This window comes from Crocodylus siamensis, chromosome 1 (genome assembly GCF_052110815.1).
Source record: "Crocodylus siamensis isolate JL-2025a chromosome 1, ASM5211081v1, whole genome shotgun sequence".
Taxonomy (NCBI): domain Eukaryota; kingdom Metazoa; phylum Chordata; order Crocodylia; family Crocodylidae; genus Crocodylus; species Crocodylus siamensis.
The window spans coordinates 184,085,678-184,107,456 of NC_143395.1; the positions used below are offsets into that span (position 1 = coordinate 184,085,678).

The 21,779-nt window shown below is 44.8% G+C and overlaps 1 long non-coding RNA gene and 1 pseudogene across 1 annotated transcript in view; one reads left to right on the top strand and one right to left on the bottom strand.

Annotated features, from left to right (window-relative positions):
- The first annotated feature begins 755 nt into the window (after positions 1 to 755).
- LOC149873758 (uncharacterized) overlaps positions 756 to 21,779 on the top strand; it is a 156,321-nt gene continuing 135,297 nt past the window's right edge. Inside the window, exon 1 of the long non-coding RNA XR_016442877.1 lies at positions 756 to 827. This is a non-coding gene — a long non-coding RNA (uncharacterized LOC149873758). The remainder of the gene's footprint in view (positions 828 to 21,779) is intronic.
- LOC149873759 (kinesin-like protein KIF2C pseudogene) lies at positions 19,073 to 20,195 on the bottom strand (annotated as a pseudogene).

A 21,779-nucleotide genomic window follows, 5' to 3' on the forward strand; every position in this document is an offset into this window, starting at 1 on the left:
CATCATGGGGAAAACAGTGTAGCTCCTTTGGAATTGATGGAGCCATTCAGATTCACTACAGCTGGAGATCTGACTGACATTTCTAAGGGCAAATTCCTTCTGTGTTGCTTCCGAACTCTTGCCATTTTCTTTGCCTTCTCCCAGCATGCATTGCAATCAAACCACACACACCCTTTCTAAAAGCACTGAAATTTTAGCCATATGGGCCAGATTCTCTGGATAAATAAATCAGCAGTGGCCACAAAGCTATGATGACTTTGACCTGCACAGAATCTGCCTCGGGATGATGCCATACAACCATTGATGCTGCTTCAGTTGTCCCTGAAAGCTACCCACTCACTCTCGCTCCCTCTGTCTGAACAAAATAAAGTTATTAGTAATGACAAGCATAACTGAACAATATGAGCAGGCATTGGTGCTTTTCTACTGATCTGAGGTCCTTTACCCAAACAGTATTAGCATATAAGACAATCTGCCACAGATTTAGTTCTCCAAGCATTGAGTTCAATTAGCTTTTAAATAGTTAACAGTAAGCAAGGTTCTTTAGAGAGAGAAAAAAATTACATATGCGCCTGCTGAAGTTGTCAGGCAACGATGGAAAAATATCTCTAATTGATTCCAGACAATACATTTTGGATAGAACTGTGTGAGTAAGGATAGCTTATAGTAAGATGGAGGGACTGCTGTGAGCCAGTGAAGAGATTACTACAGGCTTGTCATACACAGAGGAGTTCTGCAGGGTGACCTTCTCACCGGTCAAAAGCCGTGTCCACCAGATATTCTCGAGGCACCTGGTTCTTCCTGTTGTTCAGAGCAGCTGTTCCCAAGTAAGTGGCTTGTGTATGAATGAAGAGCCAGACATCCTAGGTCTAACACAGGCATCCTGTGTGACCATGGGCAGGCCCTGTTACCTCTCTGACCCTCAGTTCCTGCATATATAAATCTTTGGGTAATACTTACTTGCCCCACTTAGGCTTTAGCTTATTAACAAATTAGTTCAGATACTACAGTAATGGGTGCCATAGATACAAGAGATACATTTCTGCAACTCTGTATTTCTCTTTAGGTTAGAAGTATAACCTTTCTAATAATCTTCCCATTCATTCATCTCTTCTCCATTGTCAGGTAGCATCATGTCCACTTAAATTTGTAAGGCAAACACATCAGCATTGAAAAAGTGGAGATCTTTTGTAATGAGATAAGGAAAAGTGGACTTAGGGGGAGATGATGAAGAAAGCAAATTAGGGTGCTGTGAAAATGGATTTTTATAAGCAGTGTTAGCCATCATTGCTGGAACTAACAAGGGGAAGAAACAAGGCAGATCTTATGCATTCTTTCATCTTCTGAGGATGGGTATTAGTGCTTCTTTTAGAACTCCAGAGTAAGTCTAGCCCCAATTTTGACAGCATAAAATATTATTTTCATAAGGGCCTTATTTAAAAAAAAAAATGGTAGGATCAAATCAAAGTCCATTTAGTTAAAAATCTCCAGTTAAATTCAGTGGTACAAATTCACTTCTGTTCTACAACCAGGGGATACTGCTAGCTTCAGTGGGACAGCATGACATGCAAGGTAAAAGGGTGAATTTTGCTTTGTTCTGCATAGCTCCTTAGCAGTTTAAGGGTTAATGCCTAAAATAAGAGAAGGTTTCAGGTTTCCTACTTAAAATTTTTTTTAGTCTGGTTTGGAAGATAGTGAACGTAGCATATGACAATATTATTGCTGTTACATCTTTCTGGAAAAATCTCAGCATGCACTTGGTAGCTAACAATGATGATACTTCCTTTATACTAGTCCAATGATCAATTGATTCCAGTCAATACTGTCCTACATTAATGTCTTACTCTGTCTTTTTGATATTAAAAAAAAAAAAAATCACACTGTGAAGTTGAGGTTGCTTTAATATTTTATGAGGGAATAAGGATGCTCACCAAGTAGATTTAGTAATAACTAAATGAGAACTAAATATGAAAACTAAATGATAATAGTAGAATTAACAGAAAATAAGGACACCATTTTACATTAAGAGTTTAACAAGCCTGCAGTCAAGCAAGCACCATGATTTTTTCAACTAAAAAGAGAATGTCTGTGCTGCAGAACCAGGAGCAAGGGGCTGATTTAACAGGGGAAGACTCAAGAGGCCCAGAGCTCTTTGTCCATCAAAAGAAACATCTAGGAGGGACTCATTATCTCATCTTGCTGTAGTGTAAGTGAATCTCCTTTGGAAGCCTTTCTGCCTTGTCCACCTCTGAAAGGAAAGAGTGAAGAGCAAAGATGACAGCTGGGTCAAGCAAAGCCTTTATTTTTTTACTTCTATCTAGATCAGAGATGAATCCAAAAGGCACCCGAACATGCTTCTCTTTTCTCCTCTGTGTACATTATACCATATCAACTGTGATCCACTTACCTATTACTTATTCTTGATCTTGAACATGCTTGCTTATATAGACTTCAGTCTGCTTACCAATGTGTAACTTATAACTCCTTCTTACATTTGGCCAGCTGTGTCTGGCTGTGCGGCAAACTTGCTGTGTAACCTTGAGTGAGTCATTTAACCTCTTGTTACCCATGCATGCAAAGTGAAAATAATTATAGAGATATTATGAGGATGAAAAAATTACATATGTTCATATTACACATAATATGTTCATGTTCAAATTACACATAAGCCTATGCAAGAAAACACAACATCATTCCCAGAGGACTAAACATCTACAATCCTCTGACAATTACACACAACTCCAAATATGCTTCACATATGCAGGAGAACTTCAGAGAAAATTAGAAATCTTCTGCACCTAATCTACTCCAAAAGATCAACTCAGAAAGGAAATCACTACATGCTACAACAACTTAAAAGAGAAAAATCCAAGCATCTTTCCTAATATTATACAATGTATTCAAAGACTACCAAAGATTTTCTACAACATTCATCCAATGTAAAAAGAAGAAATGGAACAAATTAATCCGGGAACAACTTTCCCAGCCACAAAACAACCATCAGAGAAACAATACCAACACCTTACAATAGTCCAACCTCAGACTTGATGAAACTGAAAGCAGCAACCAACCTTCAAATATCATCAATTTTTCCATGCATACGCTTACCAAAACTGTCCTCTGTAAAGGCCTGAATTTCTGTCCAGAACAATACCCTAATAAAATACTTGAATGTGGTGAAGTAGAAGAATTCTTCTAACACCTCCGCCTCAAAGAATATTTCCACAACCAAAATGAATTCCACTTCCAACAACAATTCATCCTCTGACAACATTGAGGAAAAGATCAACCCCCCAAAAATATCAGATTGGACACCACACAGTGGACAAAACTCTAGCCTTGACAACTATATTAACTGCTTCAGAGAGAGAATGAACAAAATGAAATGTTCAACAACACATGCCACCATAACAACCTCTCCCTATCAGAGAACATAGCCATAGAATCTCTAAGATTTAACCACCAGAATAAACCATCAGATAAAGGAGGAGCCATAGTGATCCTTAATTATGAAGACTACATAAAAGAAGCCAACAGGCAACTCTCTGATACTACCTACTACAAAGAACTACAGGAAGATCTTACTCCCCTTTTCACCTTGAAACTCAAACCTACCATCAAATCACTTATATCATAACTACAAGAAAAACTACAGACTTGGATCCCCGCCCCCACTACCTAACCCAGGGACTTTTTACGTGCTCCCTAAAATCCACATACAAAGGGAACCAAGGCAGACCTATTATACCCAAACATGGAATCCTAATTGAGGAGATATCAGGTTTCATCTAATCAATTCTAAAACCACTTATCACCCAAAGAGTGAGTTTTGTCCAAGACACTACAGACATTCTATGAAAACTTAAAAACATAAACCACTTTCCCAGCAACAGCCTCCTAGCCACCATGGATGTTACTAGATTATATATCAACATCCCACACCAGGATAGCATCCAAGCTTGCCTTACATATCTACAGGAGCAAGATTACAACTCAGAGTACAGACCCAAATATATTACTGACCTTACACACAACAATTTCACTTTTAATAACCAACACTTCCTCCAGACCATGGGCATAGCTATGGCAACAAAATGGCCCCACAGTATGCCAACCTTTTTATGAGCCACCTGGAAGAAGACTTCCTCAAGGACTGCACCACCAAACCCTTGCTATACTTAAGATATAGCAATGACATCTTCATCATTTGGACTGAAAACCTGAAATCTCTGATTAAGTTCCATCAGAAATTCAACAATCATCACCCCTCCATCTATCTCTTGAATACTTCTTGAATACTCCAGCACCAACTTTTTAGACATGAAGATCATTATCCAGAATGGTAAAACACAGGCCATGATATACAAGAAACCCACAGACCAACATACATACCTGCACAGAACCAGCAATCAGCCTAAACACACCAAGAAAGCTGTAATGTCTATACAGCCAAGCCCTCAGATACCACTGAATTTGCACTAAGGTGAACACACATGATTGCCACCTCACAAATCTCAAAAAGGCTTTCATTCAGCAAGGACACTACTTCAGAGAGATGGATCACACTTTTGAAAGAGCCACTGGGATACCACATGAAGAGTTGCTGCAGTATGTAAGGTATTGCAATCCCTTGCAGACCTGTAGGACACCGCCTGCCACTCGACTAGATGTTATTGCTTCTAATTGATGATTTACACGCCCACGTTTACCTGCCATGACTTGATGTTAACAGAGTTGGTTCATTACCTGCACGTGTAGTCCAGTTAGTAGTCTCACTGTTGTCCCGTGGTGTCCTGCGTTCCTGAGGGCTCCACCACCCCTATACCCTCACCCATTCTACTGGGATCTGACCAGCCAGTTGGTTCTGCCACGTGTCCTCGGTTCCAAATAAACAACCAACAAAAGACCAAAAAGAAAACAAGAAAACAGAGAAGGCTCTCCTGGCCTGTGTCACTGTTCCTGCTGTTTGCAGCCAATATCTAAACCAAAATCGACCTTTGTGCAGTCAGTCCCTCTTTGGTGGCTCTCTCTCTCTCAGAGTCTTCTGTGGAGGTCGCCACAACTTCTTTTAGCACCTTGAGTCCATCTATAACACCATCTTACTGGCTTGTGCCACTTTTACATGTATTACGGTACCGCAAAAGTCTATCCTGCCCCTCTGTTAGGGTTATTACGGTACCACTCTCCCTGCCCGGCTCCCCACGCCTAACCAAACAGTTCTGTGCCCGGCAGGGTCAGTAGACTTGGCTCTAAGTCCCTGCTGTGGGTTTTACTCTCTGCAAGAGTCTCCTACCAGCACTCCATGTTGCTTTGAGAGCTCAGCGCATGTGCGGGCTCGCTTCTCCTCCTCCTCCTCCTCTTTCCGGTTCTGCGCTCCTCCTGCTTTCCTGTCCCAGGCTCATTTCTATACCGGCACAGGAGTTCTCTGCCCCTCCCCTCCCAAAACACCTGGGTAAGGGAGATTTCTGCCGGGCTTCTTGGGGCTGCGGACCTGGGGCTGCTGGGCCTTTGTTTAGCCCTTGTGCTTTGGAGCCCAGTGGCTCCTTCTCTCTCTCACACAGTACAAAAGAAAAACTCCCATGAATTTCACACCACTAGTTATGACATATCATGCCTCCCTTGAACTGATATGGAAAATCCTCAAACAACTGCAACCCATACTATAAGAAGACCCAGTTCTTAAAGAGGTCTTCCCAGAACCACCCATCTGACCCTTCAAACAAGCAGTGAACCTCACTAACCTCATCATCAGAAGCAAACTTCCTACTGCCTAAAACATACCAAATGGATCCAGACCATGCGATGACAAGAAATGTAAAACCTGACAACACATCTCCACCACTCCCACAATTACTATACCCCACAACAGAGCCATCAGCATTCCTGGATCTTACACCTGCACCTCCAGAAATGTAATATATCTCATCCAGTGCACCAAATGCCCTGATGGAAAATACATAGGAGAGACTATGCAACAACTGCTCACCAAAATGAACGCACACCAGAAATCTATCAAAGACCCAATTACTGTGTGGGGCACATTTCTCACAAGAAAGCCACTCTCTCCAATCTCTCATTTGTAATCCTCAAAGGGAATTAACAAAACACAAACGAGCCTATGAACTTCACTTCATCAACTTCCTACAAAAAATCACGGACTATAGGCTTTGGATTTATGACACGTTATAACCTGCCTGACATCTGACTCCCCAGGTACCTATCCAATATTTACCAGGTACATTCATTCCCTTTCCCCCCTCCCGCAGCCTATCTCTTACCCACTTCCTTAATTAACATCTTCACTGACTAGCTTTCTTGCATGCATACCATCCTATGGGTTCTTTACTATTCATTCCATCTAGGAAGAGCACACACCAACTGCAGATGCTTCCTCAGCCTGATGAAAGGTATGTATACCCAAAAGCTTGCAAAGAAGAATTTTTACAACTATTTGAGTTGGTCTAATAAAAGACATCAGATTTACCCAAAGAACCTTGAATTAAACATGTTCAAGCACTGTTTATACAGAAACATAATGTATTGGGATTATTACAATCCTTTGAGCAACAACATAATTAGGGGTCTAGGAGGCAAGACTTGTGAGAAAGGCTGAAGGTATTTAGTCTGGAGAAGAGAAGACTGGGTGGGGAGGCATGGGGTGCAGGAGGAATTGATACACAGAGGATGGAGATGGGCTTTTCTTTGTGGCTGTAGGAGACAGGACTAGGAGCAATGTCCTCAAGTTGCATCAGAGGAAATTTAGGTTGGGGATTAGAAGGAACTGTCAGACTACGGGAGTGGTCAAGCATTGGAACAAGCTACTTAGAGAAATTGTGGAAGTTTTCAAGAGCAGATTGGACAGACACTTGGTTGAGATGGTTTAACAGGGACAAGTCCTGCCTTGAGCAGGGAGCTGGACTAGATGATCCTGGGAGGTCCCTTTCAACCTTACTTTACTATGATAATGATCGTCAGCAGTGTAACTAGTATGGGATGACCAGGGCAGCAACCCTAGGCAATGATTTGGGGTTGGAACAGAGGTGTGGAAAAATAGCAAGCTACCACAGCAGCCATATGATTTTGCTTGTGGCATGGCAGCAGTCAGAAGTCACCACTGCCCTGGGCTCCTGGCTGCCTTCTTATGCCTCTGATCATGTTCTTCCTTTGACATCTATTAGGATTTTTGTGATCTTGCATGTTCAAGAGTCTGAATTTTAAAGATTTCCCCAGTCTGTGTCAATAGGTATGAATACATACCATGTATTTAGATAGTAGTATAAGCTGCCTTTTAAAAAATAGTGGCAGTGCTGAGCCCTAGGGGTGGCTGTGATGCCCCCTGGTGGCTGTGTGGCTCCTATGTAGCCCTCAGTCTCTAACAATTGCTCACCTACCACCCCTTCTTTTTACTGAGGAGTATGAGGGAGGCTGCCCATGGTCCCTAGAGTGAGCTTCAGTCTGTGCATATCACCACTGGTCCCTCTGAGATCCCACTAGTTTTTATTCAGTCCTCAAGCTCAATAGGTCCCCTTGGCCTGTCAGTACCTCTGCAGGGCATCTGTAGCCTTAAGGGCCCACTGCATGGCTCCATCCTATGCTATGCTCCATGCCTTGCAGGTGTTATTGTGCAGTCATCCACCTTGTAGGGGTTTTGACTTTATTTGACTCCCCCCTATGCTCTCACTGGGCCTTTTTCCCTGGCCCATGGTATCGGACCTGACTTCTGGACTGTAGCCTCCCTGGCTGTGGTTCTTTAACCCAATGTCAGTGGCCCCTCTTGGATCTTGGGTCTCTTCTGGGCCCTGGACCCACTCCTGGGCCAGTTGAGAGTTCTGGCTGCAGTCCTTCCTTGACCTTTAGTCCCTCCTGGCCCCTGGCCCTGCTTTCTGGCCAGGCTCTCTGGCCTGACTTGCTGCCCCAGATTCAGTCTCTAGCAGTGGTCCCTCCTGGGCCCTGGCCCCACTCCTGGGCCAGTTGGGATCACCCAGCCTTGGCAGTCTCTCCTTGTAGCCCTTCTTCTGGGCTCACGGACCCTTGGGCCCCACCCCCAGTCTCTCTTGAGCTACCAGCTCTCTGAGTAGGCCTGAGCTTGCCCCAGAAGGGCTCAAAAGTAAACCATGTAAAAAGCCACCTGCCTGCATAAACAAACCTTTCTTTTTGCCCCAGGTAACTTTCCCCTGTTCCCTGGTCTGCAGAATTGCTTACCTAGTTTCACTGCCACTTCAGGAGCACTGCTGCTTTGCTGCCATGAGCTCTTCTTTTCATGGCTCTCAGGGCTGGACTGCCTGACCAGCTCAGGCACCACACTTATATGGCCAGGTGAGTCCCTAATTAAGTTGGCTGTCAAGCTGCTTGTCCTTTGAAGGGATAGGTATGTCAACCTTCCTGTCACAAGTAGACTTTTCCAAATGTATTTTTAAAATGCTTTACAGTACATCCAGTGCTGACAAAGATCTGTCTGGTTCAGAAGAACTGTCTCTCCTTACTGGTAGTCACAGTTGAAGAGGGTGAGGACAGGCAATGCAATGCAAACATTGGCAATATGCAAAACCGGATATCCTTCTCTCTTGTTGCTTATCTCTGGAAAGAGGATAAAGTATTTTTTGAAATTGCTTTTTGCATACTGCTCAGGAGAAAGCATTCTAATTTGTAGCTCCCTTAACAAGAGACATCTCTGCTTTTTAAAAAAGTCATTTTTTCTTTTATGTTTCTTCTCTGTTCATTGAAAAAAAGTTGGACTTTAGTTTTCCACTGACAAAAATGTCAGGCAGCTTTATGGGATTTCCAGTTACAAAATTATATTTTTAGCACGTCATAAGCAAGCAAGTATGTTTTAGTTTATGATCTGATAAAAGTAAACCTGGGGGAGCTATTCCTGAAGTGCCATACAAGGTCAAGGATGAGATCACATCTGAGAATGCAGCAGTGGTATCAAATACCTTTTGTAAAGTGATGACATAAAGGACTTTAGAATGCTGGAGAGAATTAGAGCTTTTTGATTGGCTCTCAGTGATGTCAACCCTGCGTCTATAATGCCCAGTAAATGTCTCACTCTCCTTTATTTTTAGGAATAAATTCCATCTAATAATAGCAACAAGACACTCCAGGTGGTGCACTTAATTGTGATTATCACATATTTGAAGTAGTCAGTTGCTTGGGTTTTGGAACATGAATTGGGAATTTTTATCAGCCATGTCTTGTGCTCTTGATTCCTCTCTCCATATTTAGCCATACATGCCATAGAAACACCTCATCTTTGATCCAGGTTCCCAACTTCCCCCTCTCAGGGCTACCAGAAGTTTATTTCCTACACAGCTTCTCATATTACTGGTTGGTGAGGCAATGATATCTCTATAACAGTCTGCTTTGGACTCCCATAAAAAGTAGGTCTTTTAATGTCTGAATTTTTCCCTGATATCCATTGGCATTCTATGTAACAAGTTGTCCTTCAGGCACCCAGAAGAGTGCTTCATGTTCTGCGTGGTCCCGTGGGATTGGGCACATTTACAGTTGCTACGGTACACTGAGGCTGGTTACATTCAGCCCCCACTCACCCCGTTTCATGTGTGCAACCACTCTTAAATCCCCTACTGTTATTCACAAGGAGGGTGTCCCTGAGTGTTTTGCTTTAGTCCCAGGGAAAACTGTAGCTCTGAAGTTAGACATTGGATTGGAACTTAGAAGACCTTGGCTCTGTGGCTGGGTCCACCACAGGTTTGTGTGTAACCTCTGACAAGGCCCTTTATTTTTGTTCCTCAGTTCTCTATTTGAAACATGGAGGTAGATACGTCTGCCTGCTTTATAGTGAGCCTGCCCTAATGCTGTCTGAAATGAGTCCTCCATGAACTTATGCTCAGAAATGGTATGAGAGTAAATTCATTCGTGTGTGAGGTACTTAGATATTATAGCGATAAATGCAAAGCAAATTTAATTTGAAGTGCTCCATCAAGGATATATAGAGGTTCATGCTATTTGAAGTATTGCCTCTAACCACTGTATAATCAGGAAAATAGTATATAGATGTCTTTCTGGAATTTGATAGTTTTCTGTGTAGTGGCATATGTAGGTGATGTATTCATTACACTAAAATGGAATGGTTAATTAAAAGTGTGAATACTCATAAATTGCATGTGAGAAAGAGAAGTCTCTCCATGGCCCCGTCTGGTCATATATTCATCATCATCCTAGACAGATGTTGGGTTCATAGTAAAAGTTTGTTCTATAATAAAACACACCAACGTAACCTTGAAATAAACTGGGAATTTTCAGAAGGGCTCATTAGAAAGAACGGCAGTGTAATTTAAGGCTCAGGACCAATTGTTAACTAAGCAGAGAGAAAATACAGTGGGAAGCACTTAGAGGTAAAACTGAGTGGTCCAGAGGACATGTGGAGGGAATCTAGCTCACTCTAGCAGCAGGATCTAATTAGATTCTCCTTTTAAACTAACACCTAGTGATCACTGTATCACCATCTGTACATCTTACTTCAGAACTAGCACACTTATTTCAAGGGAATCGGAACTGATTAAATTAATGTCCTCAAGGGACCTCAAGATACTTGAAAAATATTTTGTATATTGGAGACTCCACCCAAATCCAAGGAAAACTATTGTCATGTCCTTTTATCTAAACAGTGCCTACACCGACCATTAACTCACCATAACTTTCCGTGGAGAAGAGGTTAAGCATGAGAAGTTCCCGAAATACCTCAGCGTAACTCTCGATTTCATAAACACCTATGGAAAGTTGCTAAAAAAAATGACAGCACAAGTTAACCTTGTGCATAAATTGGCTGGAATGACATGGAAAGCAAATGCAACCATGCTTCAAACAGCCACTCTAGCACTTGGTTTTTCTGCATCAGAATATTGCTCCCCAGTCCGGAACAAAAGGATGCACACAAAGATTATTGATATGCAGTAAAATGCAGATTATATCAGGAATGCTAAAAAGTATGCCATTGCTATGTCTTCCAGTCCTAGCAAACATTGCTCCCCCACAGCTCCACTGCAATGCTGCATGCATGAGGGAATACCATAAGGCCATCCATAAGCTCAAATCTAGAAAACCTTTCTGGAAATACAGCAAGAAGCTCTATGATGATAACAAAAGCCTTGTAGAACAATGGAGGGAAGCCTGGGCAAATACAATCTGCTGCAGAAATGCATTGTTAACAACCCCACAATCCTTCAGCCAGGATTTGACCTACTGAGAAAAATTTGGTCCTCCCTGAATTGCAGCCAGACACTAAGCAGAGAATGTGAACACCTACTCCATAAAAAGAGAATCAAAGAGAGTCTGGGTTATGACTGTGGTGCAATATTTCAGATGATACAACACATTGTGAATGATTGCCCAATTAAATCATTTAATGGCGATCTAAAATCAATCCATGCAGCTACCCTTGAAGCAGTCGAACGGCTGTCAAATTTAGATATTAATCTATGAATGTTGTATGGATGTTGTAATCCTAAAATGTTATACAAAAGAAAGAGGGGACCAAAAGAGGGGTGTATAGTAAGAAAAGCAGCTACGTAGGTGGGATAGAGAGGTATAATTTACAGTAATGCTAAATCTAATTATTGTGCAGTCTTTTAAACCTTGTTCATCCTCTTCAGTATGAAAGGTACACTGATTTAGACTTCCTAAAATACATCCTATACATCTCAATTTGACCTAGTTTTCCTGTTTCTTCAGTGAGACAGTATATGTAGACCATCAGCCTAACAGTTCTGCTACTTGTTCTAATTTAGTGAGGGCTGAGAATTAACAGATGGTGTCATTACCAAAAGTTATTCAAGTGTTAAAACAACATATAATCTACAAATACAAAAAAACCCAAATATACATGTGGTATGCAGTAATTTTTGTAATATCTGCTGAATAATAATAATACTTTGCATTTATAGATTGCTTTTAATCCATGGCTATTCAAGCACAGATTGTTACTAAAGCTCATGGTATTCCTGTGAAGTAGTTCAGTATAATGCTACCTGCGTTAAAGATGTACCAAGTGAGGTGCAGAGAGAGTACAACCTCCATGAGTGGGAGGTTGTGTGAACTAATACTTAGAGCACTAGATTTGGACTCAGAAGATGTAGGTTCAATCCCAGGCTTTGCCACAGGTATGCTGTGTGACTTTTGACACTTCACCTGCTTGTACCTCAATTTGTCTACCTTGCCTCCTCAGTGAAGCATCTTGAGATCTGCAGATGAAAAGCATGGTATAAAATGAATGCATTATTACTTCTATTATTTTTTCTGTTTATTTCTTCTATTACTGTTTCTAAGAGTGATTTGCAATATTAGAGCCTCATTTTGTGGGATTCAGATAGAAGATGCTTAGGGCCATGGTTTTGAGACTTGTTAAGAAATCCACAATTCCAGCTAAAGTCAATGGCAGCTGCAGGTATTTCACAGTTGTGCATACCAGGCTGTGTGAAAGGTATCTGAAGGTGGGCATACAAAGATGGAGGCACCTTAAGAGAGCCTGAAAACATGGTTATAAGTGACACAAAGTGACAGCTGGTCAGTTTAAGATTAAATTGATGAGTCCTGACTCGGTCTCCAGCTGTGCTTGTGAGTTACTATGCTGTCTGAGAGGTGACTAATGCATTTTCTTTTCTTTTAGCGCTTTTCATGCCTGCACAAATCTCAAAGGAGGTGTGACGTGGCCTTCATTATACCGATGTGGAAACTGAGGCACAGAGAAGTAAATGATTTCCCTAAGGTCACATAGCAAATCAGTGACAGAGCCAGAAATGGAACCCAGAGCTTTGTTATTTGTGCCAGTTAGTACCAGAGCACTACATTCCTTGCCTCATAAGAGATTTTCACTCTATTCTTTATTTCTCATTATCTTCTCCATTTCTGGTACAAAGACTGATGTGGATCAAGGAAAGAAAAAAATGTAATTTAGAATGTGATCATTTGTGTATTCAATTGAGATAGCCTATAGTCCTCATTTTCCACAAAATAAATTTAGAAGGAAAATAGACTCTGTACAAGTAACGCTAAAAGTCTCCCTGTTGTTTGAATCTTAGTTATACCAGAGCACACTCATTTAGTTTGTAAATTAAAAAAAATATTCTTTACCATCAGCCCCAAACACTCAATCTGGAATCTGATGGTCAAGTTGGGTTCTATCTTTCACTTCATTACTAATAAAGATTTTGCAGGCCAAATTTCTTTCTTGTATATCTTTTCTCTCTTTAGACTGCACTATTAGTGACACCTGCACATTCCCATTGTCTTCCATGTGTTTACACAGGTGTAAGTAATCACTTAATTAAACGCCCCCTCAATTAAACTTAGCAAATAACTGTATTGAGGATGCACAAGGAGAAATAGAATCCAGCTCGCTCCCTGGCATATGCTCTAACAAGGGTAAGGAGAGTTAAAAACAGTAACATTGTTTTTTTATCACAAAAGTGAGCAGACAATTCTCCAAATGAACACATGGAGCAGATTGGTTGAGCAAGACCATGGCATTTTACAGTCACTTTTCAGAGCATAGCCATACTTCTGTAGGCACATAAAAATTACCAAACTAGACTAAGTCAATTGCCAAGTTTTCTCTATGAAATAGTGGACAACAGTAGATGCTTCAAAGGTATGTGAACCTTGTTCCCCCTTTTGTACTCCATGATTCATTCTTATGAATAAATATATCTAAGAGGGGAGCTTGGATAAACCAAACATCAAGGTTCCTTCTCTGTCATTTGTAGCCATAAAATTACAGGGCTCGGAGGATCCCTCTGCTATTGCAAGTGTCCATAACACACAGTCCCATTCAGTCCCTCCAGGGTGATGAATTTAAGTAAAATTACACTGCTCATAGTGGGGTCCAAAAGAGATGCATCATTAGAACAATTAGTTCAGTAAAGCCAGAGCCTATTTTTGTTTAAAATAGAAATCATAAAGATCTTGCCCAACGAAGAAAGGGGCTTAATTCCAACTGCTCTTCATGGCAAGTAATATTGTAATCTATTAATAGGTCCTCATGATTTCAGTGGGTCTTCTCTGCATCAGAATAAGGGGAGAGGAAGAATCAGATTCTTAATTATTATTAACCTTTTTGTTTGAGAAGTGTAGGACAAGTCAAGTGGCAGGTTAATTTGAGACCAGGTATTTTGGAGTAGTCTTTAGTTCCCAAAGCATTAGAAGTTATTTTTTTCTTCACTTTGTACAGGTCAGATGAAAAGAAAAATGAAAAGATTTTTCACAGCTTTTTAGCTTTCACATTTGACATCCTATAAATGTGGGCTTCAGCTGTGATATAAGTCATTGAAAACTGGCAAACCGATTCATGAGCCAGCAGAACTCAACCACAAGTTTGGCAACAAAGTAATGTTGCCAGATGCCTCTACTGTTCCATTAGCTTTCCATGCATTCAAAGCACTTCACTCTTTTTTTGTAGCTGGAAATACTTTCAAAGTAGAACACAGTGTTTTGGGTTGTCTAGCCAAAGTTTAGCTGTGCTTTTGCATCTTTGCCAAACTTCCTGTTTTCAGCAAAAACAATTTATTATCTTGTGAGTTCTTTAGACCTGAATGGATTTTCAGGCACAGATAAACTTCTTGGGTTTCTCATGTCTTTTCAAATAATAAACTCACTTTCTCCCTGTCAATTAAGCTGTATACACTAACACTGAGAAGGATTTAACCTTCGGACTGCTAGCAAGGTATAGAAAATGCTTTAATTATTCAAAATTTCTGCACTCTGAACTTTAAAGAACAGGCAATTATTTTTCATATGCTGGGTAATTAATTTTTTCATGAGATTTGGCAGTATCACCCATCTGCCACATGTGGTATTTTTAAAGCAAGTTTCAAGTAAGCTAAAGCTTGAAATCTTATAGTAGATTATAGTGTTTATTAATCAACAGCAAGTAAGAAGAACTTTGCCACAGAGCATTGTGTTTCAAATTGTCTAGAATTTTTTTCACATTGACCTCTGAAGATCATCATAAAATAAACTGAAAATAGGTGACAAATATATGAGATCTTCCCATTTATCAGCTGCATGTTAATTTCAATCAGATTTCATGGAATCATAGAAAATGAGGGTTGGAAGGGACCTCAGGGGATCCTGAGGTCTAACTGCCTGCTCAAAGCAGCACCATCCCCAGTTGCATCAGCCCAACTAAGGTTTTGTCTAGCCAGGTTTTAAAAACCTTCAAGGATGGAGATTCCACAGTCTTTCTGGCTAGCCTGCTCCAGTGCTTCACTACCCTCCTAGTGAGAAAGTTTTTCCTAATATCTAAACTAAACTTCCCTTGCTGCAACTTGAGACCACTGCTCATTGTCCCGTCATCTGCCCCTACTGAAAACAGTTCCTCTTCAGAGCCACCCTCCAGGTAGTTGAAGGCTGCTATTAAATACCTCCTCCATCTTCTCTTTTCCAGACTAAATAAGCCCAGTCCCCTCAGCTTCCCCTCAGAAGTCATGTGCTCCAGCCCCCTCACCATTTTTACTGCCTCTACTAGACCCTCCAATTTGTCTGTATCCTTTCTGTAGTGGGGGGCCCAGAACTAGACACGTTATTCCAGATGTGGCCTCACTAGTGACAGATAGAGGGAAATAATTACTTCCCTCAACCTGCTGGCAACACTCCTACTAATGCAGCCCAGTATCCCATTGCCACCTTCTCAACAAGGGCATACTGCTGGCTCTGTCACTTTAAGGGCTGGAATAGGCAGCCAGCAGGTGCCTGATTAGGGTGTCCATTTTAATGCCCAGCTCTCAAGGCTGTGGCAGCAGTTTGCTGCCAGCCAGCATGGGAGGGACATCACCCTGTTAAGCTACTACTCCAGGAACATCTCAAAGGTAAGAGAAGGGGCTATGGCGAAGGAGGAGGCCCTTGGTCCTGGGCATCACCAAAAACTGCATCCTGCTGGGGTAGGAAGACCTGGTAGGACTGCCTGTGGCAGGGCAGTGTCACTTAAATGTTGGGACCGCAAACATCCCCAGTGAAAGGCATGTAGGGGTGCCCAAACCCCAGCCTTCACCTCTGGGTGAGTATAGTGTGAGCAAGGGGTGGGGGCAGGTATGCTTGCTGAAGCCCTGGAGTCCCAAAGGGGTGGAGGACCCTGAGGTGGGCCAGGCAAGCTGGGCAGCAGCACCTGAGCCTGCAGGTGTGGAGGACCCTGAGCCCTAAGAGATGGCAGAGTTGTTAGGGCCAGGTATGATTATAGGGAAGAGCCTGAGGGGGATGTTTGATCCCAGGGCCCAAGAGTAGGGGTAGACGGGTGACCCAAGAAAGGGGCATCATGGCCTGGTGTGGGGCTAGGAGTGGAGTTGGCTCGGAGTTGAATAATTGCCCAGTTCCATGCAGATGAGTGCTGCAGGAGAGGCCCAAATGGCTGTGCCAGAATTGGCAAAGGCATGGTGAGCAAAGCCTGATGGCCTTACAGGGTCGCCTAAGGGAGCAGGGTGGTATGAATGTGGCCCTGGAGCAGGTGGAATGATAGAGGCCCTGTGAGGGACAGCAGAAAGCAAGAGGCCCCAGTGAGAGTGGGGCAGTCTATGTGCCCTTGAAGGCAGCATGTGAGAGACCCATGTGTGCTCAGTTTGGCCCCGGCTTGAGCCAGAGATTTAACACACAGTCAGACATCTGTGAGGTATGGAACACATGTAAAGGGAGGTAAGAGTGTGTACATATCACCCTTTAACAGTGGGTGCTCAAAGGGCAGACTCCCACCTAATTATCATCTTAATTAAATTACAACAAGGCATGGCAGGAGAGCAAGGTGGGTGGGTTGCCTATAGATAGGACACAGGCTGATATTGAAATTGGGCCTGGAAGCTTGCCCCTGTCACATTCAGTTTACTGTCCACTGTAACTTTTGTTTGTTTGTTTTAGTGTCAGTGTAACAGGACACTTAGGATGCCTTTAAGAGGAGAGGCTGATTAGTGACTCACCTGACCAGAAGGGGGCAACCTTCAGCCATATAAGCCCAGGGCCTGAGGTAGTCAGGAAGTCTAGCCCTGAGAGTCACAGCAAGAGGATCTTCTGATTGCAGGGTTGCAGCAACACTCCTGAGTGGAACCTGGGCTAAGCAACTCTGCAGGGCTGGGAACATTACCTGGGCAGAGTGAGAGTTGTTTATACAGGCAGATGACCTTTATTTTATGCCAGATCTAGAGGGGATTTGGTGGTGCCTGCCAGAGGGCTTACCTCTCAGGCTGCATATTGTATTGGTGGTTTTTGGAGGTCCCATTAGTGCCCTAAGAGCACATGATTGCTGTGAGCCCTGCTGGGGCAGGCTCAACGTATAGCTAGAGGGGCAGAGCTTGGGGCCAGAGGACCTGAAGCCTGCAAGAGGTGAGAGTCCGGGTCAATGACTCATAGCCCAAGAGGGACAAGTATGGCCAGGAGGTGTCAACTGTCCTGAGAGCAGAGAGACTTCCAGGGACAGGGAGCCTGGAGATCTCAGCTGGCCCAGGAGTGGGGTCAGAGCCCAGATGAGTCCAAAGGTCCAGGAGAAGCCAAGGCTGGATACCAACAGGGTCAGGGACCTGCAGCTTAGAGGAAGGCAGAGACAGGTCAGGAGGCTGGAGCTCAGAAACCAGGTCCAGTACCATGGTCCTGAGCTTAAAAAGACCCAGCAAGAGCAAAAGTGGAGGAGGACCATAAGGTAAAGACAGGAGAGTAATGGCACAGAAACACCTGCAGGGCATGGGGCATGGTGTAGGGGAGGTTTTGGAGCCACAGAATTAGCCCTCAAGGCAGGACTGGGCAAAGTCTGGCCCACAGGTCAGATCAGGCCCACAGCAGACTCCATTTCCCAGCAGCCTCAGTGGTGGCAGCTTCTTCAGGCTGTCACTGCCAGCCCCAGCCCCACTGCTTGGCCACCCAAGCTCATCTGTCTCACAGCCACCACTGGGAGCAGGACCTGTGTGGTCAGGGAATGTGGCTGGGATGGGGCCACAACTAGGAACAGGACAGGTGGATGGGGCTAGGGAAACCCTGGGATAGGGGGCTGGGGCTGGGGCTGGGGTAGGGGGCTGTCTTGGGGTAGGGGGCTGGGGCTGGGGCAGAACCATGATCCACTGCTCATGTGCCCCTGTGATAAGAACTGGATTTGCTGACGGGTGTGTAGGGAGTGGAGGCTCTGCTGCAGCCCCGTGCTGTCATCACCCCAAGATTCTGGCCCTAGAGCAGCTCCCTGCCTAGACAAGCACCCTGCCCATGCAGCTCCTGCCTGGCTGGTCTTCATGAAGACCAGCCAGGAGCCCCATGGGCAGGGGCAGCTGGGAAATGGAGTTTGGTTGCTAGCCAGATCTGCCAGTTTGCCTACCCCGCCTTAAGCCTACAGGTGCCCTGGGAGACTCAAACAGGCTGAAACGGCCCATTTTGCCTAAGGGCTGAATTGAGACCAGAGGGATCTGGGAGGGACCTTTTGGTCATTTGAATGGATTAGGGCTTGCTCTAAGGCCCATGGTCAGCCTTCCTTCCCTAATCTTTAATAAGAACACATGTGGCAGGTGAGTAATCAAGGAAGGGATACCTTAGAGCCAGAGCCAGACAGGAGCCTTATGGCCACCAGGGGCCATGACAACTGCCCCTGGGGACCTGGTCCTGTTACAGTCAATTTTTATTTTATTATTTCCCCCTTCTTCTCCCCACTTACAAAAATAGAGCAGAGTTCAGGAGGGAGACTCATGGCTCTGCAACGTTAAAATAGTTTCTTCTTCCTGCCATGTTCTATAGGCTGGAATATGGGCACTGATGTGGCTATACCTATGACCCACTGGGGGAGGAGAGGCAGCTCCCCCAACCTCTTCCTTCACTTGTTGCAGCTTCCTTTTGCTGTACTTGCTGGCCTGCTCCTCTGGCTGTATAGCAAGCTACTGGGACCCCAGAACTTGGCTAACAAAGGTCTCCCAGCCATAACCTTGTTTCTTTGTCATCTCCAGGAGGGCATCACACTTAGCCATTTTCTGGTCTCATCTCTTGGCCCCTTGGCCACCTTCTCCAACTCATTGATCTGTGTCAAGCTGGAAGTGTGGAAAGAGCGCTCTCATCCTTACACAGCTGATCAAGTTGAAGACCTACCCTTCCCTGCTGGTCTCTACCTCTTGCCCTCAGTCTTCATATGGAGCTGCATCTTGCTGGCAGCCCCATTGTGAGTGCTGAGCTCTTTCACTCTGTTGTTGTATCTTAGCATGTTCAAGGTGTACTCACATGAGCCCATACCTGGGGAAATCATAGCAGTCATGCAGGTGTGGGAGTTGGTGCCTATGATGAGTTCTTCAGCACCTGAGTCAGCTTGCTGTCCTGGAAAGTCATGTGGGACTTGTTCTGCCCAACAGCGCGGATGCATTCCTTCAGGGCCAGCAGGCTTTTGCAGATCTCTGCCCCTTTCATGAGTGCCTGCTGGTCAGGAGCTGTCCACACCCTGCTTGTTCCCAGCCAAGTCCACCAAGGAAAACTTGTCATGGAGCTTCCTGCAGCAGTGGAGGGGAATCTGAAGCAGGTGTGTAACTGGGAAGACCTTGGTGAATGCCTGATCCATCTGGGTGTCCTGTAGGCACTATCCTCTCAATCTCAATCATCCTGATGATGTCCTCAGTGCAGCTGACCTGGTGCTCCTGGAGGCTGACCACCTGGCCCTCTGTTGCTTCCCATCTTTCAGCACCTGGAGTTTTGCTTTCTTGTTCAGGAGGTCAAAGACCTTCCCATGATATATTTCAAAGAATGTGATGTAGACTTCCAGGTTCAGATTCCTGTACCACAGCTAGCTCTGGAGGAAGAAGACATTTTAAGACACAAACTGATAAATCCCCATAAAGCATTCTGAGCTCACTCCAAGAAGTCTACTCCCATAGTATGTGTTTTGCTGCTACACATTTTGCCATATGCAAGACATGGAGCCTTCCCACCCTGAAAAACAGTCTGCACAAGAGGCTTTGTGGTAAACCTATAAACCATCTAATTGGAGGCTGTTCCATCAAACAAGCAGTCAAATTTGAAGGCCTGGTTATCCAGATTCTTGGTTAGGTCATCCTTCAGCTTGGGCTCCTGCACCAGCAGGATGGTTTTGCTGGGAACTGTGAGCACAACATATTTCTTTTTGTGAAGCTCTTGCTTATTGAAGGCCCGCTTCCTCATGCACACACAAAATCTGTGGTCTTCAGTCGGTCATCCATGGATATGAGCTGGCAGGCCAAGGTGGCTTGGAATTCTTTGATCATCCTGTGGCAGGGGGCCATCCCCAGGGCATGTCACAGTATTGGCCCACCTGCCGGTCCAGGACAGTCTGCCACCTGCCTTTCCTGCTACACCTTTGTTGTAATAAAATAGGTAGTTATTTGTAAGGCGGGAGGCTGCCCATTTAATGCCTTGATGCCAAGGGCACTATACACAGCTCGGACCTTCCCTTTACAGTGTCCCATGCCTTGCAGGTTGGCATCACTATATGGCTCTGGCCCCATACTGGGCCCCACTATATTCCCACCTGATGTTTGGACCCTAATTTGGATCCCTCCTACTCAGGCACCCTAACCTCTGCTATCATCCTGGGCCACAAACTCCCTAAACCCCTTTCCTTCTCAGCAGTGACCCTCTCCAGGACCTTTGGCCTTGAAGGCCCTCGCCTTGCCTCTAGGCCAGTTGGGACTCCAGGCCTCTAGCTTCTGGCCATCCCTTTCGTGGACCACTCCAGACCCTTCCTGGGCCTTCTCTTCTGCCCTCATTGGGCTCACTTATTCTCTGCCCCTCACTGGGCCTCTACTCCAGCCGGCCTGTGTCCAGTCCTTCGGACCACTCTACATGGCCTCTGGCTCTCATTTCACTCCTTCACTGGGGCCAGTACTCCACTCCACTCCACCCCTTCACTGGGACTCCTCGGCCTTATGCCCTGTGGGCCTCAGGCCCCACTCTATAAGCCCTGACCCTGTGCTTTTCTGTTGGGGTGTGCTCCCCTAGCCCTTCCCCTCACAGGCTCACCAACAAGGCAGTGAGGGATGAGGCTTTTTGGTGCCCCATACCTTTCACTAGGGAGGCACAGGTGTGGCATTTCCTGGAGACTGTCCTGCCACAGGCAGCTCCACCACACCGCCCGACCCTAGCAAGGTGTAGTTTTAGGTCGTTCCCCAGGACCAGTGCAGCCCTACCTGCAGTGGTCCTTCTTCACACCTCCAGGGGTCATGGATGTTCTCCCTGGGCCCCTCATTCCAGCACCCTAGTGCAGCCCCCTTCTCATGAACTGCACTCCTCCTCTGGCCCATCTCTCTCAGACCCCTCATCGAATGTGTCCCATCCAGAGGCTGTGCTTCAGACTCCTTCATCACAGTCTGCTGCCCAGCTGAGCCTGTCTTCCCTTTGGCAGCGATGTCCCCTCCCACTGAAGGGACCGGGCCAGTTGGGGTGCCAGATGGCTCTCCACAGCACTAACTTGCCCCTCACAGTGGGCTTACTAGTCCTCAGCCTTTTGGCCCTGGCCGTTTTCCTTTGACCAGCGGGAACTCCCTAGCAACTGTGCAGCAGCAGTTGACATTCTTAGTCAGCAGGGGTCTCTGCTCTGGGCACCACCATAAACACCCATCTCTTACTGGGCTTTTGTAGAGCCCCAGAGATCTTATATGAGGCAGTGCTTCATTCAGCTGGGCTTACCTGAGCCACTGGCCTCACCCCTGCCAATTCTAATCAGAGGCTTGCCTAGCTCTTGTGTAGGCCCCACAAGCTATAAGCCTGTTCCTAGGCTGGGCCTTGCTCTCCCTAGGCCCAGAGTCTTCTATCTGGGGCTTGGGACCCCACAGAGAACCTAGGAACTTCCA